Source organism: Amblyomma mixtum, chromosome 1 (assembly GCF_055824585.1).
Source record: "Amblyomma mixtum isolate Tamu chromosome 1, ASM5582458v1, whole genome shotgun sequence".
NCBI lineage: Eukaryota > Metazoa > Arthropoda > Arachnida > Ixodida > Ixodidae > Amblyomma > Amblyomma mixtum.
Window position 1 is genome coordinate 250,846,096 of NC_143012.1, and position 22,112 is coordinate 250,868,207.

The following is a 22,112-nucleotide window of genomic DNA, read 5'->3' on the forward strand; positions in this document are numbered from 1 at the left end:
TTGCTTCCACCGCCTAGGATTGGTCTCAGCCTTACGAGACAAAGACCTTGCGGTTCGCCAGCTGTTCCTCCGTCGAGGTGTATATGCACTGGGAGGAAAGAGCGGCCATTCCTGAATACGGGCAGTGTTCGACACGCACTGGCAGTATGTAGGCTTTTCAGCGCCCGTAGATACTGCCATCTTAGCTTGGGACAGTAGTCACTGCGTTTCATTAGCAGTGAAGCACCTTTCGAGCGTAGTCCTCTGCATATGGCTGATCGGTACTAAACGAAAGCTTGTGTCCTAAATTGTAAAGAGTTTGAAACCTTTGCTTTTTTTAAAAAAACAGTTAAAAAGCTTTTAAAAAACTTCGCTTTCAGCTGAAGTTTTTTAAAACAGCTTAATGTAGGTGAGGTTGCTTCGATCTTCAGTTTTAGATAATTGTACAGCACTTGGAGTTTTGGATGAACACAGAAAAAAACCGCTGTGTTGGAAATCACATTGAAAGAAATTCACGCGCTTTAGGCGGAATCTCCGTTCATGGCAACTGTGGTCCTGGAAAAGCGCTCGGAAACATCACACAGTCTTAGACGGTATGCTTGGCAAAATCAAGAACTCATTATGAAATAGTATACTTATACGTATTATGGGCAACTATAAAATTTCAAAACCAATGGTGAGTGATACGGTGCCACAGAGCTTTAATGTAAGTACTTTGGTTTTTTTTATGGCCTGTTCTGACCGTGCCTTAGGTTGGGGCTTGCAGCATCCGCAATTTCACAGAAGTGACGCGTTCAATTTCAATCGAGAATTTCCAAACGCAAATTTCCTCTGTAGCGCCGTCGCGTTCGCAGCTTCGGCCATTGAGACAGCATGGCTATGTTCACTGTAGCTATTGCGCTAAGCATTTTCTGTGGTTTAAAAAGCCTCAGGAGATAAAGAATTTTTTCGAGGAGAACTAATCCCTTTAGCTGCGACTTTTTTCTCATGAAGTCCCCAAAAATAATATTACTCGGGCGAGCCTGAGCATTAAGGGCTCTGCAGCCCAAAAAAATTCTCTCCAGACTAAAGGAGAAGTGCCGCCTGTAGTCATCGCCTGCAGTTAGGCCTAGGAATATGTTCGTTCTTGAGGCGGTGGTAAGGTTAGGTATAGCTCTTGTGACCGCTTCATCCCTGAAGACCTCAGAGAGCATAAGAGAATTAAGATTCTTGTATATTTAATGAGAGATTTTATTCAGTACCAGTGTCCTTGCTGGAAACTCAATACGGATGTTGCTTAATTCAGAATCTTCAAAGAGAGCGCATTTTTACATTTTTGCAAGTGTTGCAAGACTACAGCCTGTTTTCATTCAGCGCTATTGGCAGTGTTCGCTTTCTCGCCACAGTGCAGTAACAAGCAGAAATGGGGAATAAAAAACAGTTTCAATTTGCACGAAAACTTGAAGCTTGCTACCCCTCTGCAACCTTACCGCACCGGCAAGAAGAGCAACGTTTTCACCCTTTAGCGCTCTGGCACCGAAACCTATAAAAATGGTGATGCAGCAGACGTGCTTACTAGTCTAACCATTATGGAATATTTCTTCGAATAACCCTATCATTTCCATTTTTTGCGGCAGCCAAAGTGCCTTTCGTTTCTTTTTTGAACTGTAGTGAAGATGGCTGCAAAGCGTTAGGCGGTAGCTACTAAGAGAAAAAAAAACTAAATAGCCGGTTGCTCCACAACAGTGCCTAATGGTCTCATGCGTCACTCGGTAAACGACACTGGCTAGCACTCAGCCCAGTAAATGCTCTGTGCCATAAGCGGCCGCGTAGAGTGTGTGTCCCATATACAGGTAGTGAGTTAGTGTGTAGAATCGCTTAGTGAGAAAGTCTGCGAAGGCAAATGAGCCCATTTTTTATTCTTTCGTCACTGCTGCAGGGCGTTTTCTTCATTACAGAGAGGAACACGTCACTAAGCTTCTAGACCGCTTTTATCTCATTATTATTTATTTTACCCCCGGGGCTTACAAGAAGCATTGCAGGGACAGATAATCCATTAATTCTCATCATTCCGTCGTTTTTCGTGTCAAACATCAAATGCAGACTAAAGAGCCTAGGTAAAGGTTTAAAATGAGGAGTGATTTTGTTAAAAGATTGGTACTTCGGGGGAGGACAACTAAAAGGGTTTACTGGCAGAATTAGGACTGTTTTTCTTCATAATAAGGATTATGTTGTAACATTAAATGGTGCTTCATGGCTAGGTTTCACTTTCATTGCTCTTCTCTTTACTTTTATTATTCGTAAACGCCGACATATTGGTTGACGTTAACTTTGAACTTTGCATCAATGTATTCGTAGTAGGTAGCAAGAAAACACAATTCAAAACGGGCTTGGGACCTAACATTGTAACTCCACCATCGGCAGCAAACATGTATATATATATATATATATATATATAAAAATCATGAAGAATTGCCAAGAGAAACTAGCGCACTTGCATTTTTTGACTTAGCAAGGGAAACGAGAATTAAAGATTTCTTAACATAGCGGGGATATCTTACGATCCTTTTAACCGCGCAGCTTGGCTATATTGATAAAGGCACCGAATGGTAAAGCAGAAATAGCCGCCATATACACTAGTGAGTGATAAAAGGATCAAGAATAGAATGGAAAACAAACATTGCGACAAAAACATCTTTTAAGAATACCACGACGTGGGTGATTGCTGGTCATTTCATACCGAAAGAAAAACAAATATCACAGAGATTAGTCTCATGCAACTATCGCGAAATACCACGCTCCCTTGAGCGCTTATCGCGATTTGTTTTCTTCCGCCTTGGGGCGCCTTGCTTGCTCTCTTTCCGTCTCTCTAATGAAGAATTCTGATGTCGGTATAAACTTCGCAGTTGAGCCGTAAATATTGGTATGGATAGTTTCTCTCTGAGAGCACATGTTTAGTTATTGACAAATAGCAATAAGTCAGCAACGCAACCATTCTATTGATCAAAGATGTACTGATGTTCATTATATACGTTTAGAAGATTGGCACACTGTAACTGGATAACTATAATATTTAAACGAAAGAATGAATGCATGAATGAATGAGTTTGTTCCTTAACACACTTTACAAGCATCTCACCTTTGAATAAAATTGAAGCATCAAGTAATCAGGCCCTCTGAGGAACTTGGTTCTATGCAAATTTTAAGTGCATGAAAGCCTTTTAGGATATACAAAACATGAACGAGCCTTGAAAACGTGCATGTGCAAACGCAGGAGAAATCAATGGCAGGCTTGAGGCGTATAAGGAAGAGTGCTCCATCGGGCTTCCTCAAGGAAGAGAAGAAAGCAGAGGTAAGTGCACCTTCGTTACCTACCCTGGATGCCTGCTTCAGTGGTTGTTTGTCACAACTATACTCAGAGGGCTCTTATTCTGATTGCACGGAGGCATCAAATCCTCGAGGGGGATCTCCGCGTACCCGGAATGCTCATGAAGGTACCGACCGTTTGCAGGGGCACTAGGCACCAGAGCTGCATTGAGAGGCTTGTGCTAATAAATGGCGTGCCACCGTAGAGCATTCGTTTAGATCGATTCGCAAAAAATGCCGCACTTGTGATTACATGTGACTGGGAAAGTAGGGAACAGTAGCCTCTACCGCTTTTTTTGTCACGATGGAAAGTAGGTAGTGAGCTCGAAATAACGGCACTGACTGTCGCACTAAAATCGTCAGCCGTAGATACGCAGGAGCATTTCTTTGGGAGGGTACACGCCAGTATGGGACAATATTGGAAGTGTTAAATTTGTTAATCACCTTAAATTCTAATTCTGCTATAGAGCGAGATTGCGGAAACGCAAGGTGCAAACGCGGCAGAGATGCACCCCACTGGTTGCTGACAGAGGGGACGTTACTAGCATATCTTATTCATCTTCGTACTTGTGAGTACGTTCGTGAATAATATAGATGAAGGTCCGCATCGCAAGCTCCGATCCTAGCGGTCTCCGCATTTGCGGCAACCGATCTTCGCAGTAATGCTGTTTAGCTGTGGGAACTTCCAGGCGGAATGGAAGCTCGCGGGCTCTGGGCTTTGAAGTCAAGCTTCTAAATATTCAATCGATATTGTAGCAGACGGCCAACGACGGAAAAGGTAAGGTCTCAAACGCAGTAGCGTTTGCACTTGCCCAACTCCAAATGTGGTGACGACTAGGCCAAAACGCCAGTTTAGTGTTTGTGCGCTGTACGCCTGTCCGAACTAAAAGGCAAGCTTTTCAAGTGAAAGACTTATGGACCACGCCTCTCATAATGAGCAACCGTTCATCTTTCTTAATAAAACCTTACCATTCTTTAAGTTGATGTTTCACGGTTTTCTTTTCGAGATATGATGTCAACAAATCTGCAGCTGCAGGTTACCATACCGATCTTGCAATTATTTATTTTATCGGCTGCGCGCACAATCGTGTACGGCAAGAACATGTGGGTGCAGCTTATAAAAATCTTAACAAAGAAAAAAGAAGTTAAACAAAGGGTAACGTGCTAGTGCACCTATGTAGCAATTTTAGCTGGACTATGCAAATGGGGGCCTATTGTTTTTCAGAAAATCGAAACCACCTATGTCCTATTCGGAAATCTTCCACAGGTGAGGCTCCCAAACAAGTACATTTAGTTTTTGATCTGCGTGTGCTTCAAATTAAAAAAAAAATGATTCTGCTGAGTCCTGCCCCAAAAAATTGTGTTCATTAATAATGGCGAAACGGCCATAGACACCAGGCTCCTTGTCACCTTGTCACAGAAGTTAAACCGTAATGGCGAGCGGACATTTAAGTGAAGAGCAGTAGCAGCACAAAGTCAGCAGTTCTTTTGCTGAGGCGTAATCCTCTCTCGAAACTCCGCGCAAAGCTTCCTCTTTTGCTTCTGTCATTAACCCCTCCCCCTTTATCGGATACTCTCTCTTCACCACATAGCACTTCCGTCCCCACGGCTCATCATCATTTACTTTCTCCATTCGTGCACTTCTTTTTGAGTTACCTGTGCACTTTACTAAATGCTGTCATCAATTTAAAACGTACTGGGATTGCCATAGCTTCCGGCTTTTTGCTGTTTTTTTTTGTGCTTGGATCTGCGCAGTATTAAGCGGATTAGTAAGCTGCAGAATTTGCCGTGAAGTTTGTCGCTGGTTCCTAGTTTAAGTACGTTTGGAAACTTAAAAATGGTGAATTCCGCCCCGGCGACTAAATGGTTTGGTTGCTCGACTCTTGACCCGAAAGGCGCGGGTTTGATCCCGGTCACGGCGGTCTTATTTCAATGGAGGCAAAATTCTAGACCCCGTGCACTGTGCGATGACAGTGCAAGTTAAAAATCCCAGGTGACCGAAATTATCTGGAGCCTTCTACTACAGCGTCCGTTGTAGCCTGAGTCGCTTCGGGACGTTAAACCCTATAAACGAGACCAAACTAAACCAAACATTCCTTAGTACAGGGCTCTTAGGAAGTGCTTCCTGAACTAGTGCATTTTTTCCCGAACACTTTACAGAAGTGTAATGAAGCATTAGCAACATAACCGTTCATTTTGGACAAGTGAAATGCCGTCTTCTGTAGCGGATTCCCAAATTATTGACAGCCCAGTGCTCGGCGGCTCGCCGAGAGCCCAGGCTGCGCAGCACAATGATTAGAATTAAAAGAAAAAAGAAAAACTGATGACGAGTCCACTTAGTGTGAAAAGAAATTTAATGTGGGCTGTGAAAGGAGGATAGAGTGCCACCTGCAATGGCGTTGCCGATGATGGTGGAATGCGATCTTCGTGACCTCTGTCAGCCATTTTCGACTCGCGATGTAAAATTAACAAACTACGAGAGCCACTCTGGACGAAGTGGCCTATGTTTGCCTGTTTCACTAGCCATCCACCATAGTGGACATTCACTATGTTGGGTCTTTTTCACCCTTTGTCAACTTGACAGGATTCCGGGGGATTATAACGCCACAGTTGAGGCGCTTTGGATGTAGCGAAGTTTAATGCAACCCTTGCTGTAGTCTTTCATGTCGGTTTAATAATTCATTCCAGATTAAACAGCTCTGGACCGGTTTCTCTCTTGAAAGCTGATGCAAAAGTTGACCATCGAGGCAACTCTTTTGTGTGACCCTGCACTTAATCCTGAATTTATTATATCGCAACGTTCTCTCCTCGTTGATGACTGCTTCGTGCTTATTGGGCGAGAGATAGCCTAGAGTGTTCTCAGAATCTTCCGATATGTGATTGGCAGAGTTATCATAAAGTATTTTAAGAAACGCAGTTATGAAGATAATGGGATATACTATCGCGGTGGAAAGAAACGCGAACAACGCCAAGCCTACACGCTCCGCTGTTGTAATTTTCTTTCATCGCGCTTTTATCAGAATGGTAGAAAAAAAAGATAATAATGTCGTCCTAGAATGCACCAGGGACGACTCTAGGGTCTTTTGCTACCACCGAAGTGAAAACGAGATGCAAAAAATAATGCTAACATTGGAATGGCTAGATTCCTCTCAGTCGCGTTTCTTTCCATCGGCCCTGTAGGACTGCGTCATCACGTGCCACAGCTGTGTCACGCAAAACGGCACCTCCGACATCACTGTGCAGCAGTCGTTTGCACCGACACAAACACCAGCGCTACTCTAAAAGCTAACTTAATTGGGCATCCCGCTGCACATTAACAACAACAACAACAACAACAACAACAACAACAACAACAACAACAATAATAATAATAATAATAATAATAATAATAATAATAATAATAATAATAATAATAATAATAATAATAATAATAATAATAATAATAATAATAATAATAATAATAATAATAATAATGTTTTATTGCACATAAGGATACACAGTTCCAGGAGCGGCCACCAGTGGCTTGCGGGACTAGGCCCGGCTAAGTCAGCGGACGAGGATTCAATAATTCATATTGGCATACAAAAAAAAGGATGAAGATTGGTAACAGCTGAGATGATTAATTTCAACATATGGCGAACTGCACGCACACATAAACAAAAAAGGAGAAAAAAAACCAACACCAAAACAGATAACGCGTACAGATTACAGAAATGATAACATACATTTTATTTTACAAAGAACCAAGCACGTTTTATAATGCATTTTTTGAAGTAACTGAGAATACCTCATCTGGCAAATCATTCAAAAATTTCGGCACATAAGTGCAGCGCCTAGCTTCGCCGCACCTTGAAGATCGCGGAACTACAAAACGAACACTATTACGAAGGCTTCGGGGGCCAGTGTAAGATATTTTAAGTTCACTAAACCAGAGATGCCGTAGAACCACCGTTTCTACAAACAGATTCCAGAAGCATGGAAGACCAAGTGCTGAAAAGATGTTAGGATTTGCGATTGTTGGAGTACTGTAGGCTATATTTCTTAATATGGTCTTTAACAAAGAATCAACACAGTTTCGCCATTAAGTGTAGCAAAAAGCAAAAACAATGATCCCATATCTGAGAGTGCTGTAGACCAGAGCATGCGCAATTTTTTTTATTTGAAACGGAACGTCCTTCAGACATGGCAGTTGCGCGAAACACACACACACACAAGACAGGTTACGGGACGAGCGGAACGATAGATTTAATGTGGAAAAATAACCAAGCAGCGCTCCTAAGCTTATTGCAATTCTGTGATAGGTGATTGTGCCATAACATATCACTATCCGAGAATACTCCCAGGTATTTCACCGAGTTCGTGTAGGCGACTGCATCGTGCATCGACAGGGATGACAATTTTGGCTATGTAGAAAAACTGGTGCGTTTATTACTGTTAATTTTAAAGGAGATCTGAAGTAAAGAAGTTGGGTTTTTGAGGCGTTAACTTTTAAACAGTTATCAGTGATCCAAGTCATTGTTTTGTGGACACTATTCTGCAGGTTAATGATGGCCATGTCGTAGTAAAAATGTTTTGAGAGCAGAACCGTGTCATTCCCTACGTAAAATCCTTAATAATAATAATGACAATAAAAATAATAATAATAATAATAATAATAATAATAATAATAATAATAATAATAATAATAATAATAATAATAATAATAATAATAATAACAACAACAACCACATAATACGAGTGATAGACGCATTTGCTGCATGCATGCGACAGCGGCATGCGCTGTACTCTCCTCAGCTGTGTACATCATGTTCGGTCATGTTATTCCGCTATAGTGTTTATCTAGGTGTTTCTTTCTGTCAGTTTGTATGTAGCGCTGTTCTGTCTGTTTTGTCCATCAATTCCTGTTAGCCTGGGGGTGTACTCGGGTTTTACAGCATGCAGTTTTCAAAGGACCCTCGATGGTTTAAAGGTCTTTTGTCGGTGTCTCGAGTGCTTGCCCATCCATAGAACGTCAAACACGCATCGCTTTGCACTAGATAGTACGGGACCGACAATGTAATAAAAATTAAAACATAGAAAAGGTTTCTCAAGAGGTCTCAAAGAAGCGCCGGCAAAGCTACCTAGCGATTCGTTGACGATGACCGCCCCACAAATATATATCAAAATCGTAAAGCTCTGAACATGGTTGCTCTAACAGTGACTCAGCAGCCAACTCTTATTCCGACACTCTAGAATGTCGTTCTCTCCCTGTCCTCTCTTGGTATGCTGCTCCGCTTTTCAAAGCTTTGTGTCAGTCTACCAGAAAGACCCTTTCCCTACCTGTCAGTGGAATACTCTGAACATTTCACGACATTTTCTGACACGATCGAGGGATGAAAACCGCCCAGTTGTTTCTACACGCCATGCGCTTTTTTGTTGCAGGACCGACAAATTAATCCATTGCTGGAACCCATATTCCCTCGTACCCAGTCAGGACTTCTCGAGAGTGCAGCGGCACGGTTTATTCGAACTGAGCTCGATGGTTCGCTCCAGGGTCTCTTTGTCCGGAGATCGATTTCTATTATATCAGAGCTGGTACAAGCCAACCTAGACCCTTGTACAAACATGTATCAATAACAGACAGCATCAACTGTTCGAAGGTACTTGAAGTCGCTTGAATATGTTGCTTTCATCCATCTTCCACAGCTGTACTCTTAAGACAACGCTTACCACTTCTGAGAAAAGCGTGAACCCGGGTGCGAGCCTGAAAGAAAAAACAAAAACTAAAGAGAAGTCAAAGTACTGGTCACGCAAACATAATTTTATGCATTGATGCTTTCCTAACGTCTTCTTGTGTGTTACGAAACAGATAGCGGAACCCTGTTCAGTTATTGCTCTTCCTCTGCGAAATGCATAATTGCCTGGTCTCCAGAAAGTTGTCTTCGCTTGATAGAAGTAGCATAATTTACGAGCAACCAGAAGCAAATGAAGTAAAAATGTTCAAGAGGCTGTCAATGCCGCGGTCACATCTCCCTGCTGCAGATTCTCATGAATATGAAAGAGGTTTGCTTCCTGCTTTCGAGACTGGCTCGCAATATTACCATCCGAGGGTTTTATGATGGAAGGGAAAATGTGGCCGCTGGCTACGCGAGCCGAGGATGGTAGCTACTCAAGGAGTCGATTTGTGTTCCGTGACGTACATGCGCACCTCACCTCACCCATGCTCGCCTCTCTCCCGTTAAAAAAAAAGGAAAAAGGAAAACACCGGCGTTGAAGCTAGCTGCGACTGCAAGGAAAGAAAGATGATGTACGGTATGCCCTTTTCTAGCAATTCAGAGAAGCTGGCGGGTAGAAGAACGCAGTTGGCTAAAAGATATCTTTGCTGCTCTTCCAGCCAGGGAAAAATGTTTTAGGAAGCAAGCCGCATTCAGGATTTGCCTTAATTTCCACCTGTGCTGAACAAGAAGCGTTCTTTGCGTATTCGAAATGGGTAACCGTTCTTTACAGCTTTACTGCAGTCAGTTGCTAGAGCAATGCATTTGGGCAGATTACTAGCTTTTCACCTGCCCTGCTTTCTATTGCTGTAGGTGTTGGTCACATCTACAGCGCTTTAGGGGCGGTTTCAGAAGGTCTTTTTGGACGCGGAATAAAATGAAAAGTGTTTCTAAGCAGCATATTTAGCGGCGTTTAGCTATAGTAATAGTCGTACGTGCTCAAATACGCCGTACAGAGAGACAATACATAATAAGTAATAAAAACGAAGTACTCTGATATGGAATCGACCCAAGTGAGCAGTTTATTGCAATATACTCCTAGCCTTCAAGGAAGTGGAATCGATATTGTTTTCGCCGACATGACACTAAGAGGAAAGGTAGTAATTGTTTGCTTTGGCTGCTTTTAGATATGCAGCAAATGACACTACCATGCCTGCAAAAATGGACACTTCGCGACGGATTTGCTCCTCCGATGATTTTCGCTGTTGATGGAATCGAAGTATATGAGACGCCCGTCTGCTTAGATGTGAGGCCACGCTAATGAACCCGATTGAATCTACTATAATCCCGAGTTTTTTCCTACAACGTCTCTTTCTCTATTCGTTTTTTCGTTCCCTACATCCTTCCCTAACGGGGTTGCTCAGATGGGAACAGAGAATTAGAAAGTTACTAGAGGTTTACTTTTCTTATGACGAATGTTACAGCGACGGCTGTTAATCGCCTGTTTGGGTTTCACGTCGGTATTGGAATAGAAGTAGCAGAAGTCGGCGTAACCGATGGGTGGTTGCTATCAGAGCCACTGGGAGGGTAGTTACTGGGAAAGGAAGGGAGTTAATCTGCAAGGAGAGTACGGCGAAAGCTTAGTGCGTAACTAAATGTGGTAACTGCGCGAATCATCAGGAGTCTGGTTACCGTGGAAGGAGAACGATGAGAGCGCAGGACAGGACAAACGTCGAGTAGTTGGCACGAGAAGAACCCGGAGAAAAATGACGGTGCAAGGAGAAGAATACCTCAGCAGCGGTGGCTGAATCTCGCTTTTTATAGTGGCAATCATCCTGAGAGTTTTCTATTCTCCTACTTTGTTGTAATAGTATTCTTATAATCTTTTTTGTTATTTTCATTAATGATAACCTTCTGTTGTAAAGAAGTGAAAGCTTGACTTAGTTCCAGTCAGTAAGCGGTTGAATTCATAATGCTCTTCAAGTTTTTAAACACGTGACTGGCCCTCGCTCCTGATATTGTATAGCAAAAAATCACGACTTTCGTAATGACGACCACGAGCTTCGCACAACCTCTGCATCATGCGAGATGTCCTGAGAGTGTTCTGTTGATAGACATTTTTACATTTCGAAACACTCACAATTTTTAACATAGTGCCAAATTGTCAAAGTGCCGGAGTTCCAAATTCAGGGTGGGAAACTATGGTACAGAGTACCACAAAAAAAAATCGTGATCCATTTTCCAATCAAGTAGGGAAATATCGGCGACCTTGTTTTATCAGGGATGAAGCAGCGCTCTTCCCTTTGAGCTCCTGTCATAAGGAGAGCATACCAGGAGAATAGTGCCACCTACCACCGACTCTAGGCAGGCAAGAGGGCTGGAGCCCGACTGATTTAGATTAGAGGACTTTTTTATCGAGTGAGCTCGTACCCAAGGAAACTGGGTGGCCGGCGGCGATAGGAAAACGTGCATGTAGCGCGGAATGAATATAGCTGTCAGTCGCTCTCTATAAACATGAACGGCAACTTTCAGGCAAACCTGGAATATAACCATAAGCATTCTCGACCTCAATAATATCCCCAGTGGAGAATCACGGTCCTCCAGCAGGAGTATAAGCATTTGGAGAGCTTGCTAACGCACGGAGTAAAAATATACAAGTGCGCTGTCAGCGATGAAGAAACATTAGGGCTATGGGTGAAAAGAAAAGAATATTATAACTGTCTAAAGGCAGTGCTCTGGATTTTTTTTCTTAGAAGCTGTCGCATATCATATACCTGTTATTAAATATCAGTATTACAGTAAAAGACATTATCATTTGGTGACCACAAAATAGACGTCCTCAAAATGTTCTCATTTTTCTTAACTGATATTACCTCAAGTTTAGGTTTCTCTCAATTTTGAATACATCATGTATTCAAAAGCTTGCTCAAGACTGTTCAGCAAAGATATTATTTGCCCACAGTCATGAAATAAATAAAGGCGAAATTTACCAGCAAAGCTGCACACAACGGCATGATTTTTTTGTTTCAAAATATATTTTTTTTTTCACAAAGTAACAGTCGGTATTTTCAGAGCATTCGATCAATTCAAATCGTTGGATTATAGTGTCCGCCTTAAGTTATGTATTCTAAACTTTTGAATGAGTCATTTTTTACTGCACAGGACACAGAATGCGCACCCCAGCGAAATGCAGCCAAATGTTTTTGCTATTTTTCTCCTAATAAATCTATAAGCGACTTGCTTCAAAATAGTCTTGCTTTACCTGACTGGTTCTCAATGTAAAGCTAAAACAGGTAGTGAAACTGGATACGAATATTTAATACGCAACGTTAGCATATGCCTAGGGCCGAAGTAGCAACTTAATATACGAACTTAACTCATATCCTACAGACTCTTCTCAAAACTCCCAAAATTAACTTTTCTGAGGCCGTCCTGACCATCTTCAAAGCAAAAGTTAGGTACAGGGATGGAAACTACTACTGCAGGTTGCTATGATCCGCTCGCATCTGTCGAGCAGCAGCTTTGCAATGCTGTCCCTCATAATTAGGTTATCACTGCAACTAGTAGGAATATTAAAAGTTACACCGCGTTATTTCTTATCTAGAAGAGCTCGAAGTTTCATTTAATTTCTTTCCGGATGATAGGCCACGCAGATGATGGTCAAAATGTTTTTGCTCCCCACGAGAGCTGGCTTTCCCAGCATCGCGAATGGCGCACAACGCGGATTAAATTTCAGAAGAAAAAAATATTTGCACATATCCTGGCCTCGACCTATACGCTTTTGCTTCTGCCGAGGGTGTTTTTGCTGCGGCATCGTTTGCAAGATGAAAACGGAAGCTGTTGCTGGAAATGTCACATAAAAAGTGAATTTTACGGTCCGGTTGAAAAAGCAGCGTTTTCTTAATGGATGTGAAAAAGAAAAAAAACACCTGGTCAAGCTTTCCCATTCGGCAATGGGCTGCACTCACAAGTGCCCAGATATAACAATAAATAAATCGAACATGTTCGATCTTTTCCCGCCTTTTGCGTGTCACATAATGATTGGTCCGTTCGAGCCTCCCCTTTCCACCATTGTAAAGGTGACGAATCCCAAGCCCCTATTTTTCAATCCTTGCTTTGCAACCATTTTTCTTCCCTCCTTGGAAGCCAGGAAAAGAGGAATTGAGGAGAGGCTTGACAGTTCGACGCTTGCATTAGCACTGTTGGGCAAATTCTGTGCAACAAACGCACTACCAGCAATGGTTTCTGTGTTTGTGGAACACATATAAAGGTATTGGCTATTGAGACGTGATCAACTAGAACTACAGCCAAATTTCTTCAATTTATGGCAGTTCATGCAGAATCTTAGCCAATCAGGGGACATATTGGTCATGCTTCAATGTTTAAGTGTAGCTTTTTTATTTCATATTTTTTATTTACGCAAGCAACTCATTTTTTCAAGCACTTTGAGGCAATCTATTTTCGCAATCGCCTCCTGTTTTTCGTTGGGATACTCCAATGAACAATGTGGTTAATTATTTCCTTCGGAATTCGAGACAGGCCATTCCATCTAACTTCGGCTGATTTTTTGTTAAGAGGACCAGCCCCCGCTCCTTATTTGTGCTAACTCCTTAACGTGTAATTAAAAAGATGGCGACACAGTTACTTTCGTCCCATGGCACTTCGCTCGCAATAACCGCGTTTCTGTGTTTCAGCTTAGAACAACCCAGAAAAGAATTCGCACATACTTTTCATTTTACGTCTGACAACTGTCCGGTTCATTTGACCACTCATCGTATTTTTTCTCTCTCTATTCAAACTGCAAAAATAATAATCTGATGGGCACCACACATAAAATCGATAAACACTCTCGCGGTGTTCACTAAGTGGCATTGCTGTTTTATTACACCCATAAACTTGGAAGGCGTTTGATTGAATATTCCAAAGTTTTACCAGTTCTTCTATAACTTTCAAGAAGGAAACGTTTGAACTAGATTGAAGCTTCAGTGGTCTTATACGAAAAGAATGCGCCCAAAAAAGGCAACCTTGAGAACTAAAACTCCAACACTAGGAGTACGCAAAGAATACTGAGAAGCCGACTGAACATTATTATATTTTTTTGAAAATCAGAATTAATGCGCTGCACTTGGATTAGAGGAGGCCATGTCGCATCGAATTCGTAGTGCAGCGAGTTATTTCTATAAACATGTATAACCAGCTGGCCTCCATATCTACCTTGATATCAAATCCGCTCTGGCGCAAGTGAAATATGCCCTGAAAAGTCTCTATCTGCATCTGTGCAACGGCGTCACAGACGTTTTGTTGTACAAACCCACAATACTACTTTCTCCTCTCTGTGCACGCTGGAAGAGTGTAATCACCGGTGCGTTGTGTATGCGTGTTTGAATGTGCCTGAAGGCAAGCGTAGCAGGGAGCGGCAGAAAGTTAGGCGGGCGGATGAGATTAAGAAGTTTGCGAGGATACGGGGGACGCGACTGACAAAAGACAGGGTTAATTGGAGAGACATGAGAGTGGCCTTTGCCCTGCAGTAGGCGTAGTCAGGCTGTTGATGATGTCGATTGAGTTTATTTATTAGGAACGACACAGTTAAATTAAAGTCGAATAATTTAGTTGATGATTGCGTATCATGTCCTTTTGTAAGCTGTGGAACTTATCTTGCGCTGATGGAGTGCTCGTAAAATGAAGAACACAATTCTGTCTGAAATATGCCAATTCCATAAATATCTTTTTCGCGGAAAACCTGGTGTACTGTGCTTCAAGATAAAATCAACATGTGATTCCTATTTTTATTTTCTTGATTATGATTCCTGTTAATATTTCTCCCAGAATCATTGACTATGCAAGAACCTCGTATAGGAACAGGCAACACGTGGCGCCAGTATAAATATTTCCAAAATGTATATGCATTGTGTATGAGATGAGAACAACATTGTATTCCTCCCTAACAGCGGAGGGTGGGCGCCAAACGAGCGAATAATTAATAATGATGCATCAGTGCTAACGAGAGACTCTACAGCGGCCCCTGATGTCAAAGAAGTACAGTGCGTTAACGCGAGCTCCTAATGCTTGAAAATTTGATGAGCCTAATACATTCGGCACTAAGTATCTGTCTGAGTGACAGATGAGCCAAAGAAAGCAAAGCACGCATAAAAAGTGAAGCTGTGACATAAACAGGAGCCCCATGACAACACTGCGCCACACTAAAGAAATAAAAGGCAGAAGAATTAGGGCGCGTAGCATTTTGACCCAAAAGCGATGTGGCCACATCGTCACAAACCAGGATTATATCGGTCGGAGCGGACAAAAAGTTCACTTTATTTATGTTTGAACCATTCGTTCAACTTATACCGCAACCATGATGCCTTAGGTTGAGCGCTGCTACGATGGGCGCCAAAGCTTGTTAGTATCATTGAGAGCATAATGCTGTCCGCTCCTGAAGCGATAGGTCTGCGCTGAAATAAACAAGAGCGTGGCCGTGTGATTGTTGTACTACAGAGGATGGCTGGGCATAGGCAGGACATGTAAAGTGAAAATAGCTGATGGCCCCTTAGGGTCACAGAACGGTTTTCAATAGGAGCAAAGCTTGGAAGGGAGTAGCAGTTAGCCAGGTTGGTGGAAATGGTTTGCGTACTTAGCCTGCCGCAACTGGCGTAGGAACGGGTTAATTTGAGAGTGATGAGAGAGACATTTGTCCTGCAATGGGTGGTGTTGGGACGATGACGAGGAAAACATGAAGTTTCTAAACATTAGTTAGAAGGAGAGCTTGCGCACTTGCACTTCATCCATAAGTGATGCATGAGGCGTGCCGCGAAAGCGTAGCTTCTGAATTACATAAGGCAGTTTTTGACTCTTAGCCGGATTTAATTTTTTTGTTCTTCAGTCTTGTTTTCACTGATATTTTGTGCGCTTTCTGCTGGTGTAGGTGTCTTAATTTGAGATCTGAAGTATTCGAAAGCTGTAATATCGGATCTCGAAGCAGGTACACTAACTGTGCTGGTGTGTGTTAAAATTCCCAGATATAATTTGCTTTTGATGCGGAGAACGTTCGACATCACACGTGAAGTCGCTCGCGCATGAACTTACTTCCTTGTGTCGTGTTTCTGTCTGTGCGATTGAGAAACGGAAGTAATTTTTTGCTTTCTTTTGGTGCGCGCTTCTGTGAGAGGCTATGACGTTGACCATACCTTACACTGTTTACGTCGTAAATAATTAGCGGGGCGGAGGAAACTTTGAGTTGTCTCATTTCTGAAAGATGTGCACATATTCTGTATATCAAGACAAGAAACAAAAATTAAAGAAATCATTTGCCAAACCACATTTTATTCCTGCTTATGTGCGCAAACATGCCGTTTCGGTGAAGAATGGTGTTATAAGCTGCTGTAGGTGATAGGTGCACTGTAACCAAAGAAAAATAAAGCAGGAACAAAAACACGACAGAAGGGTATATATGCTGCTTTTTCACAAAAAACGCTGCGCTAAAAGTTAGCGCCTGTCCCGTCTCGTCGTCGTGTTTTTGTTCCTGCGCTATGTTTTTTTAGTTACAATGTAATACCAACACGCCCAAGCCTACTCACTTTTTACAGGTACACGTCCGTGGCTGATTTGTGAACTGCTATCGGAGTGTTTCATTCCAGGCTGGGTGAGAAAACGTTGGAAAATAGCTTTGACGCGGCAAACATAGATTATCAAAATGCATGTCTCGTGTCGTATCTGCTTGCCACGCTGAAGCAGGCTTCCGCTTCCTAATTAATGTTGTTCTTGGCAGAAATCTCAAGCGCAGCGCCAGGTCATGGTGAGAGCTGGCACCCTGAACGTGCAAACAAGTGTCTTAAAGAAGTTTCGTAGTCCGGGCAAGTTTCGCTTTTGCGGGAACCTGGAATAGAAACGTTTTATAATATTTACAGCGTTGACACGGAAGCTTCTCAAGTGCTCTACTTCAAACGCTAATATTTTTAAAGAATATTTGGTCTAATACGCATGCGTGGTAAAAGGAATAATTAATTTAGACGGTTAGCTATATTTAGCGACACAAGGAGGTAGCCCTCTCACAGTGGCAAATTTGGTGTACGTGAGCATTTATCTTTTTTCTCTCCTAATTTATTGTAGTATTAAGCTAGCGGATATTATAACGGGACGTTCTGACTGAAAAACAACGTTTTCTTGCAATAATTGTTGCCGCAAATTTTTATTTCCGTACTTGTGATTATGTTTCAGGGCTAATACTAGCTAAGTCTAGTAAGAAACGTCGTGAAAAGACGCACAATATTACTGAATGTATGAATCCGTTTGTTAACGCAAAATGTTCTTGCTGCAGCGGAGCGCATATCGATACGCAGGTGGAATTTGAGTAGAGGGGGTTTGTTTGAACTGAACTGTGTGAAAGCAGGTTCACACGATGGCGTTCTTGATATGTATTGCTGTTGTTTCCCAGTCACGAATTCCTTAAAACCACGGCAGGACAATAACCAATACTACTGTCTCATGACCTAGTTTCCCGACAAGCCTTTAATAGCACATTGTGGGTTCTGGATGATAAGTATTCTCAAAACAAGCAGAGGAGTTGTTTGGAAAGCGCCACCCAACGAAAAGATAACATGCGGGCGTGCAGCCCAGATCTCTTTGGTATAGAAGCACTGGAAAGCAGGGTAGCGTCCCGCACTACTTATTTTAGTTTCTCACATGGTTCCGTTTTGCTAGAAAACGCAGAGCACACTGCACACAATCACAACTTTTTTCTTTTACTTTGGGCCCCCACTGTTAAACGAATTATTTATGTTCCCATTGCGCTTTCACGCAGGGCCAATGTTGGCAAACTGCAACAGCTGTAGCGTGTCGAGAACTTTATCCTCTGACCCCCGTGCTACAGCTGTGTGCCGCTGAGGACGGAGCCGGTTGCTCCCTTCAAAGACTGACGTAAATGATACGAACGTGATTGCGCTGCACAACAAATGTCCCCGAGTAGGAACTGGCACTGACCAATAACGACAGAAACCGTTCAATGTCGCGCAGCTGGTTTGCATCCGCGTTTGGAGGCAGAACAGCAGCTCGGAAGTTTGATGTACCGCAAAACATTTTCACGTCTGAGTTCTGTTTACTTTCTGTAATTTTTTAGGTTTTGCAAATCAGCACGCTGTGTGGATTCAGGGGACGAGTGAGAGTGATGTCACGCCACGTGTTTAACAGTCCGTATTGAATATTTTGGCTGGGCTTTTTATGTAACTTTCATGAAGAGAGTGCTTTTTTTTACACTCTTTGTAGAAACTTTGACTCATCCTGCAGGCGGCAGTTTCATATGTAATCTTCTTTTGATTTTCTCAGGTTCCTTTCACTGAGCCCTTCGCCTTTTAATGTTCACGTCACCATAAAACAGCCTCACACTAAGTAGTAAGACGTTAGATAACGCAAAATACACTGAAAGAACTTTAGGCGGCGTCTTTAACATGATAGATTGAAACATCGAAGCGATTGTTTGGAAATAAGACTGCCTTAGCCATATCGCTGCAAACAACAGCGGAAAATTGTAGAGTTTTGCAGTATTATAAAGCAAATACAGCTCACCATAGTTTACGGAATAATTTTTGCATAATTCACAGGTTTATAGGGTTGCTGTGTTCATTCGTTTCCTAATAGCGCTGCCTGAAGTCGTCCTTGGCCACATCGACTGCTTGAACCGTAGAACACTAATGACTATGCGTAGCACCCATTAGTTTTATAATAATTAATTAATTCAAGATATTTATTGACGCAGACACCACATAGCAGCGCCCGATATAAGTTTAGTTTAGCTCTACCTATGCAGCCATCACTGCCTCTCTGAAAGGGGTACAGGAATGACGTTTTTGGATGTGCAGTTTTTTTGCTCTGAAAGAGGCCTACAGGTCTAGTATTCCTCAAATAAGCTGTAAAGACCAGAGCGCAGCCTTAATAAATAATTAGAAATGATTTAGCACTGGACGTTTCGGCCTCGGTTGGTTCGAATTCCAGGGTGCACCTTGATGTTACGGCAAACCGGCCAACATAGATTACCACACTTCTGATGACGTCGGCGTCATCTGCAAGCGCTCGTTGTACCCCTGAACAACTAATGAGGGTGGTGGCGCATTGGCCCAAAGTGAACCCTGACGTCACTCGATGCGGGTGGAAAGGCCGATCGGCTTCTAGGACAACATTCAAAATCTAATTTAATTATGTTGCACTCAACGCCAGTGAGTGAAACTTGCTTGAAGAAAACTTACTTACGCTCATGAAATAATTCATACCGTCTGATCGCGTCCGAAATTTTGTGTTTGTGACCCTTTAAAATTCGAAGTATGGTTTATATGGTCGGTAAAGATGTCTAAACTAACAGCGAAAAATGAAAGAAAGAAAGAAAGAAAGAGAGAAAGAAAGAAAGAAAGAAAGAAAGAAAGAAAGAAAGAAAGAAAGAAAGAAAGAAAGAAAGAAAGAAACAAACAAACATTACACACCATAACTCCAAAACAGTTGGCAAGCCGTAATTTCTGCTCTTATAGAATTACAAACAAAATTAAGCCACAAAAGAAAGAAACTAAGAGACTCAGGCCACTAGTTGCTTGTTAAATTAATTTTCGCGCCTTTGTAGGCCACATCTATAAATAAGGCGAACAAAAAGTTATAATTTTGTGTGTTTCATTGCCCCATTGAAGAGAGAAACCGAGGCTCATATAATTTCTTATAAAACCAGCTTTTTGCATCCCCCTATAATCGGCAATCATACTTACGTTGCGAAATACTCACTGTGGCTTCTCGTCTGTTATCGTCTCAAAACAATTGGCTAATGTTTCAGGGTCACGAAAACCATTGAGTTTTCCTGCTTCTATTATACATCTCAGATTACAATTTTCTTGGAAGCGGGAGAGGAGGGGAAGGGGTGCATATTTACTTCAATAAGAAAGAGAGCACCAGGTTGATGAAAGAGGTTTCAACTTTGATACCTAACCACCCGGTCGTTTACACGAAAGGCTATCTTTTGTGCTTTACCCATGTTTCATTTGTCATATTAAGATACTTCGTAGGCTCGATTCGCTTAGCACAAGAATGCCAGCGCGATGGTTTCTATTTAGTTTCTGTGGTGACACTGTCCGAGAGACAATTCGTGTCCTGAATTCCTCGCAACGCCACAATAGGTAGCAGCCCTACGGTGTACTAAGACGTTCGCTCGTTTTCCGGGAGAACGCAGTTGGTAAGCTCCTGCGTTCACGCACGAACGGTCATTATGCAGAGCGCGCAGCTAATCCACGAGCGAATCAGGTCACGGGCGATTGGGTACATTGCCGCAGTCCCATAAACGAATGACGCTAATCTTCACCGGCAAAGTTTTCGCCTGCGCTCCTCCGTAATATAGGGAGCTTAGTGAGGCACTAATTGCCCCCGTGGCAAGCCATCTCCTCGAAGATGGCCCCTAAAAGCGCTGCCACCGTACTGAACACACGGCTGCGAAGGCTGGTGTCTTCCACCTTCTTTATTCAAGCCGAGCTAAGCGATTGCACCGGCATTGCTGGAAGCTTTTACATTCTTTATTCGATACATTGTCGCTCTCTAGTCTCCTTATATCGCCAACACGGTTTTCCCAAGGCTGGTGAATTGTGTTGTCGGCCAGCGCAACGCTTTTTTCCAGAACAGCCATTTGTAACGAGTACGAGGACATGCTTTGCTTATTTCGGCCCACGTGGAGCTCCGCGCACATTTTTGACTGCATAGTGAGTCGTCCAGACATGATTAAACTCTGTCGAAACGTTGTTTTATAGCTTCACTGTTTGTTCTTTCGATATGGGTTGCTGTTTTGTTCGGAATAAATGAACGTGTACAAATATATGGTACAAAAAAAAAATGTCCACGTGTTCTTATTCAGTGCTTAGAAGCTATCATAAGAAGCTGGCGTTCATCTGACGAAGACTACCAGGTTTCCTAAATCATACACAATGCAACAATTTGACATCGCTGGATTCATCGACAACGCCTCCGTCAAGCCAACGTGGACAGAGAAAGCAGACAGGGGATCCGAGTTTCAAGGGTGTACCACACAAGGAACGTGAATAGTCTCACGCGCGTTTCTGCTAGGTGAATGGTCCATCGGTGTAAGTAAGCTACTAAGTTCAAAGCACATTTAAGAAAATAATGATTTCAGGCCTGTCATGTGCTCAGTAGGGTATAATGAGTAGCCGGTCTACTTTTTATTGCATCAGTTGTGTTCATGTTTCACAAAAAAAAAAGTATTCCAAACAGAGAAAAACGGTTAACCATAGCGGTTCCCAGGTTAAGCTAAGTGAAATAGCAACACTAGCGCTGCTTTTATGTGAAGTGTTCCTTCCTCTTACCGCCGGCCCCTTGGCGGTCTTAGAATTTCAAAAGGCATAAGCACCAATTAGATCAACTGACATCCTTTTGTAGTCAGTGAATACTGGAAGAAATATACTTAGGTGGCGCCGCCCTGGTTAGCTGGCTGACTATCGTGCTCCGTTTTTCTCCTGCCCCTGGCCTGGTCCAGGGCCTTGCCCGCCCCTGGATTTACACTCCATCGCGTCAGGAAAACATCCGCACCACGAGGACAGCATTCGCATCACGGCCCGCTGTCGAGCTGGCGCTCTAAGCGCCTCCAAAAATCTGCTGCGGCGCGGCGCCTCACTAACCCTAACGCGCCGCGCCTGCACCTCTGGCATGCAGCGTCTCAGCAAGCCCCTGAAGCCGAGACCCACCCATACCTCGCCGGTGTCAACTTCTTCCGACGCGGCCGCCGCGGGGCCTACTCCAACCACGCTTACAGCCATGTCTCAACCGGCTGCGTTCAACACCGGCCACACCACCGCGCCCATTCCCGTCGCGTTCACCGACGCTGGCAGCTCCGAATCAACAGCCGCAACGCAGCCGGCAGCGTTCGTCACCGCCGCGGCGTCCACTGCTGGCCAACTCCCCGCATTAAGGGAAGCCAAGAGCTTCGGGCCCACAGACGCATCGCAGTCGACTGCGTTCGTCGCCGCCGCCAGTGCCGCCGCACCTACTCGGACCACACTTCCCGCTGACAGCAAGTCGAGCACCTTGGTACCTGCGTCGCAGATTGCGGCTCAGGCTGACGACACA